This window comes from Sander vitreus, unplaced genomic scaffold (assembly GCF_031162955.1).
Source record: "Sander vitreus isolate 19-12246 unplaced genomic scaffold, sanVit1 ctg878_0, whole genome shotgun sequence".
NCBI lineage: Eukaryota > Metazoa > Chordata > Actinopteri > Perciformes > Percidae > Sander > Sander vitreus.
Window position 1 is genome coordinate 1,195 of NW_027595958.1, and position 5,798 is coordinate 6,992.

The 5,798-nt window shown below is 41.0% G+C and overlaps 2 pseudogenes; both read right to left on the reverse strand.

Annotated features, from left to right (window-relative positions):
* Positions 1-3,947: 3,947 nt before the first annotated feature.
* Positions 3,948-4,068, reverse strand: LOC144515066 (5S ribosomal RNA; annotated as a pseudogene).
* An 873-nt stretch (positions 4,069-4,941) lies between these two features.
* LOC144515065 (5S ribosomal RNA) lies at positions 4,942-5,059 on the reverse strand (annotated as a pseudogene).
* Positions 5,060-5,798: the final 739 nt, after the last annotated feature.

Below are 5,798 nucleotides of genomic sequence, written 5' to 3' on the forward strand. Positions count from 1 at the left end.
GCCCGATTCTGCTGGCTTCCGATCGGACGATCGGGCGTGAACTAGGTGGGTATGGCCGTGCGAGTGTACCAAGTGAAACAAGCTTATTATGCAAAGACGATGAACCCCAGAGGTTCTCAAAACTGTTGAAGACGCAGTTTGGGCTGCTACGAGGAGTGAGCTCAACATACGTGTAATCACATACCAGTAGTGCAATTCCACGCATTTTGCAGCAGCTCTCCTTCTGGTAGTTCCAATCCTATGATCCATCTTCTTCAGAAACTGCACAAAGTTGAATTGCTTTGCTTCCTCTCTCTTTTTCGGCACTGTAATTAACACTATGCTTCGTGCTATGTAGCACTCTTCGGCTGGCTGTGTTCCATCGATTCACTCGCGTCGCCTGCTTATCAGCTCATATGTAGTCTTGTGATCGCATGTAGTAGCGGTGTTTAGTCTTATTACTGTAATTATTTCACTCTTTGAATCCCTACCTTTCTCAGTACTTGAGTGACTGGTCAGCTTCTTCTCCGGTAATTTGCATGATCCAAAATATGGCCCATCTCTGAGTCCATCAGAGACTATCCAGATCGGCACACCTTGAAGAACTGAAGAACAAAGAACTCATGTACAAAGTGCAGTGAACCCCTACTGGAATTGCTGAACATCAGAGGTTGTTTATTTTAGTTTTAATTAAAGATGTTGCTTCCCACAGTCGCATCCGTACAGTTTCCTTGTCAGCCTGTCTCCATAAAGGCAGATAGCGCCTGGCGATGCAGAATGAGTTTGCAAACCACTGCTTTGTTTGAAGCTCACTGATGTATCCTGCTCAAAGAAAAAGGGTTAAAGTGAATGGCAATTCAGTGTGTTTTCAACCTCTTTGTTGAACAGAAAGTGGCATCTAGTGAGCTCAGAAAATGAAGACAGTGGTTTTGGTGGTTTCATTTGGACATTACTGACGCCTCTCGCGTGACTGTGAAAAGAAAGCTACAGCACCGGTATTCTGCAGGCGTTCCCATCTAAGCATGATCTCGGCCCAGACCTGCTGAGCTCCCAGGTGACTGATCAGGGCGTGACCAGGGTGGTAGAGCGTAAGTAGCGTACTATAGGAAACAAGCTATTTAAAAACGATGAACTCCTCAGCGAGGTTCTGCACACTGTTGAAGACGCGAGTTTCGAAGCTGAGTAGTACTCAACTACATCGTAATCACACAGTAGCACCCTGCACATTATGACAGTAGCTCTTCTGGTAGTTCAAACCACATCCATCTCGCCCAATAAATCGAATTGCTTTTTTGCCTGTCTCTTTGGCGAATGTAACTACACTGCCAGATGGTATACTTGCTCATTTGCTTTGTTCCATATTTATTCACTCATTTAGCACTGATGCAGCTATAGGTATTTCATGCATAGTATTTCCATGTTTATTTTTTTCATTACTGTAATTATTTCTTTCAATTCTTTTGAACTTTACCTGGACTCAGACTGAGTGACTGTCGTCTCAGAATTTGTATGATCCAAAATGTAGATATCTTTGATTTGCAAAACTATCCAGATCGCACAATCTTGAAGAACAAAGCACAAAGAATTCATGGTCAAAGTGCATGAACCTCGACTCAATGAATTGCTGAACACTGTAGAGGTTGCTTTATTTTAAGTGACTAAAGATGCTGCTCTCCAAAAAAGTTGCATCCTCCGTCAAAGTTTCCTCGTCATGCTCTGGCCCCAGCAAAGGAGGAGTAGCGCCTGGCGCAGGGTAGAATGAAGCTTTGTAAACCATCATGTCTTTGTTTTCTGCTTCACTAGATGGGCAATCTGGTTCAAACAAAGGTTAAAGGAATGGCAATTCAGTGTGTTTCTCAACCCTTTGTTGAACAGAAAGTGTGCATCTAGTGAGCTCAGAAAATGAAGACAGTGTTTTGCTTTGTCTCTGACCATTACTACGCCTCTGCTGACGGAAAGAAAAAGCTTGCAGCACCGGGTATTCCCAGGCGGTCTCCCATCCGTGCATTGACTCTCGCCCGACTTACAGAAGCTTCCGAGATCGGACGAGATCGTAGCGTGGTTCAGGGTGTAAGGGCCGTAGTCGCAGTGTACCAAGTGAAAACAAGATGAAAGACGGTATGAACCTTCAGCAGAGGTTCTCAAAACTGTTGAAGACGCAGGTTTGGGCTGAGGAGCATCAACCATAATCACACTAGTAGTACCTGTTAATATTTTTTTGCAGTAGCTCTGGTAGTTCAAATTCTCTATATCTATCTTCGAACCACCAAGTTGAAAATTGCTTTTTTTTTTTTTGCTCTCTTTTTTCGGTACAATTAACATCAGTTATTTACATTCTTTTCATTTGTTTTGTTCCATATTATTCATTCATTTAGCCTATATATATGTATTCTTACATGTATGTATTTCATGTTTATTTTTCATTACTGTAATTATTTCAATTCTTTGGAATCTTACTTTACTCAGACTTGAGTGACTTGTCGCCTTCCTGGGAATTTGCATGATCCAAAATGTAGATATCTTTGATTTCAAAACTATCCAGATCGGCACAATCTGGAAGAATGTTGTTCAAAGAATTCATGGTCAAGTGCATGAACTCCAATTTGAATTGTTAACACTGTGAGGTTGTTTATTTTAGTTTTAATTAAAGATGTTGCTTCCAAAAAAGTTGCATCCTCCGCACAGTTTCCTTGTCAGCTCTATCTCCAGCAAGAGGAGAAGGCTTTCAAGGAGCAAAGAAATGAAGTTGGTAAAATCATCAGTCTTTATTTTCTAAGCTCACTAGATGGGTAATCTGTTCAAAGGAAAAGGGTTAAATAGTGGCAATTCAGCAGTGAGCCAACTCTTTTGTTGAACAGAAAGTGGTATCTGTAGTGAGCCTAGAAATGGAAGACAGTAAGTTTTGCGAAGCTTCATTTGACCACATACTCAGCGCCCTCTGCTGGACGGAAAAGAAAAGCCATGACAGCACCGCAGTATTCCCAGGCGGTCTCCCATCCGGGCACTGACCCTGCCCGACCTCTGCCTAGCCTCCAGATCGGATCGAGATCCGGGCGTGTTCAGGGTGCATGCACTGTAGCGTGTGTACCAAGTGAAAACAAGCTGTCTAGAAGACGTTTGAACCCCAGAGGTTCTCAAAAACTGTTGAAGACGCAGTCTTTGCTGAGGAGCATCAATCAACTACATGTGTAATCACGCTCAGTAGTGCACCTAGGCAGCATCTTTGCAGTAGCTCCTCTGGTAGTTCAACTACATTCATCTTCGAACCAACAAGTTGAATTGCTTTTTTTGCTCTCTTTTTCTCGAGTACTGTAATTAACACTGCTGTATTTTTAAGCATTCTTTCATTTGTTTTGTTCCATATTTATTCATTCATTTAGCCTGTTGCTATATGTATTCTTACATGTATGTATTTCCATGTTTATTTTTTTCATTACTGTAATTATTTCTCAATTCTTTTGAACTTTACCTTTACTCAGACTTGAGTGACTTGTCGTCTTCCGTAAATTTGCATGATCCAAAATGTAGATATCTTTCTGATTTCAAAACTATCCAGATCGGCACAATCTTGAAGAACAAGAACAAAGAATTCATGGTCAAAAGTGCATGAACTCCTACTTGAATTGTTGAACACTGTGAGGTTGTTTATTTTAGTTTTAATTAAAGATGTTGCTTCCAAAAAAAAGTTGCATCCTCCAGTACAGTTTCCTTGTCAGCTCTGTCTCCAGCAAAGGAGGAGTAGTGCCTCTGGCGATGGTGAAATGAAGCTTTGCAAACCACTGTCTTATTTTCAGCTCACTAGATGGCAATCTCTGTTCAAAGAAAAGGGTTAAAGGAATGGCAATTCAGTGTGTTTTCAACCCTTTGTTGAACAGAAAGTGGCATCTAGTGAGCTCAGAAAATGAAGACAGTGTTTTGCTTTGCTTTCATTTGACCATTACTAGCGCCCTCTGCTGACGGAAAAGAAAAGCTTACAGCACCGGGTATTCCCCAGGCGGTCTCCCATCCAAGTATTGACCCGCCCGACCTCTGCTTTAGCTCTCCGAGATCGGACGAGATCGGGCGTGTTCAGGTGGTATGGCCGTAAGCTGAGTGTACCAAGTGAAAACAAGCTATTTAAAGACGATGAACCCTCAGAGGTTCTCAAAACTGCTGAAGACGCAGTTTGGGGTTGAGGAGTACTCAACTACATGTAATCACACCAGTAGTGCACCTATACATTTTGCAGTAGCTCTCTGGTAGTTCAACTACATTCCATCTTCGAACCAACAAGTTGAATTGCTTTTTTTTGCTCTCTCTTTTCGTACTGTACTAACACTGCTGTATTTTTAAGCATTCTTTTCATTTGTTTTGTTCCATATTTATTCATTCATTTAGCCTGTTGCTATATGTATTCTTACATGTATGTATTTCCATGTTTATTTTTTTTCATTACTGTAATTATTTCTCAATTCTTTTTGAACTTTACCTTTACTCAGACTTGAGTGACTTGTCGCCTTCCTCGTAAATTTGCATGATCCAAAATGTAGATATCTTTGATTTCAAAACTATCCAGATCGGCACAATCTTGAAGAACAAGAACAAAGAATTCATGGTCAAAGTGCATGAACCCCTACTGAATTGTTGAACACTGTGAGGTTGTTTATTTTAGTTTTAATTAAAGATGTTGTTTCAAAAAAAAGTTGCATCCTCCGTAAAGTTCTTTGTCAGCTCTGTCTCCAGCAAAGGAGGAGTAGCGCTCTCTGGCGATGGTGAAATGAGTTTTGCAAACCACTGTCTTTATTTTCAAGCTCACTAGATGGCACTCTGTTCAAAGAAAAGGGTTAAAGGAATGGCAATTCAGTGTGTTTTTCAACCCTTGTTGAACAGAAAGTGGCATCTAGTGAGCTCAGAAAATGAAGACAGTGCTTTTGCTTTAGCTTCATTTGACCATTACTAGCGCCTCTGCTGACGGAAAAGAAAAGCTTACAGCACCGGGTATTCCCTAGGCAGTCTCCTCATCCAGTACTGACCCGGCCCGACCCTGCTTAGCTTCCGAGATCGGACGAGATCGGGCGTGTCAGGGTGCATGGCCGTAAGCGAGTGTACCAAGTGAAAACAAGCTATTTAAAGACGATGAACCCCAGAGGTTCTCAAAACTAGTTGAAGACGCAGTTTGAGGGTTGAGGAGTACTCAACTACATGTAATCACACCAGTAGTGCACTCATACATATTTTGCAGTAGCTTTCTGGTAGTTCAACTGCATTCATCTTCGAACCAACAAGTTGAATTGCTTTTTTGCTCTTTTTTTTCGGTACTGTAACTAACACTGCTGTATTTTTAAGCATTCTTTCATTTGTTTTGTTCCATATTTATTCATTCATTTAGCTCTGTTGCATATGTATCTACATGTATGTATTTCCATGTTTATTTTTTCATTACTGTAACTATTTCAATTCTCTTGAACTTTACCTTACTCAGACTTGAGTGACTTGTCGCTTTCCTGGTAAATTTGCATGATCCAAAAATGCAGATATCTTTGATTTCAAACGCCATCCAGATCGGCACAATCTTGAAGAACAAGAACATAGAATTCATGGTCAAAGTGCATGAACTCCTACTTGAATCTGTTGAACACTGCAGGTTGTTTATTTTAGTTTTAATTAAAGATGTTGCTTCCAAAAAAAAGTTGCATCCTCCGACAGTTTCCTTGTCAGCTCTGTCTCCAGCAAAGGAGGAGAAGCGCTCTGGCGATGGTGAAATGAGTGCTTAGGAAACCACTGTCTTTATTTTCTAAGCTCACTAGATGGCAATCTCTGTTCAAAGAAAAGGGTTAAAG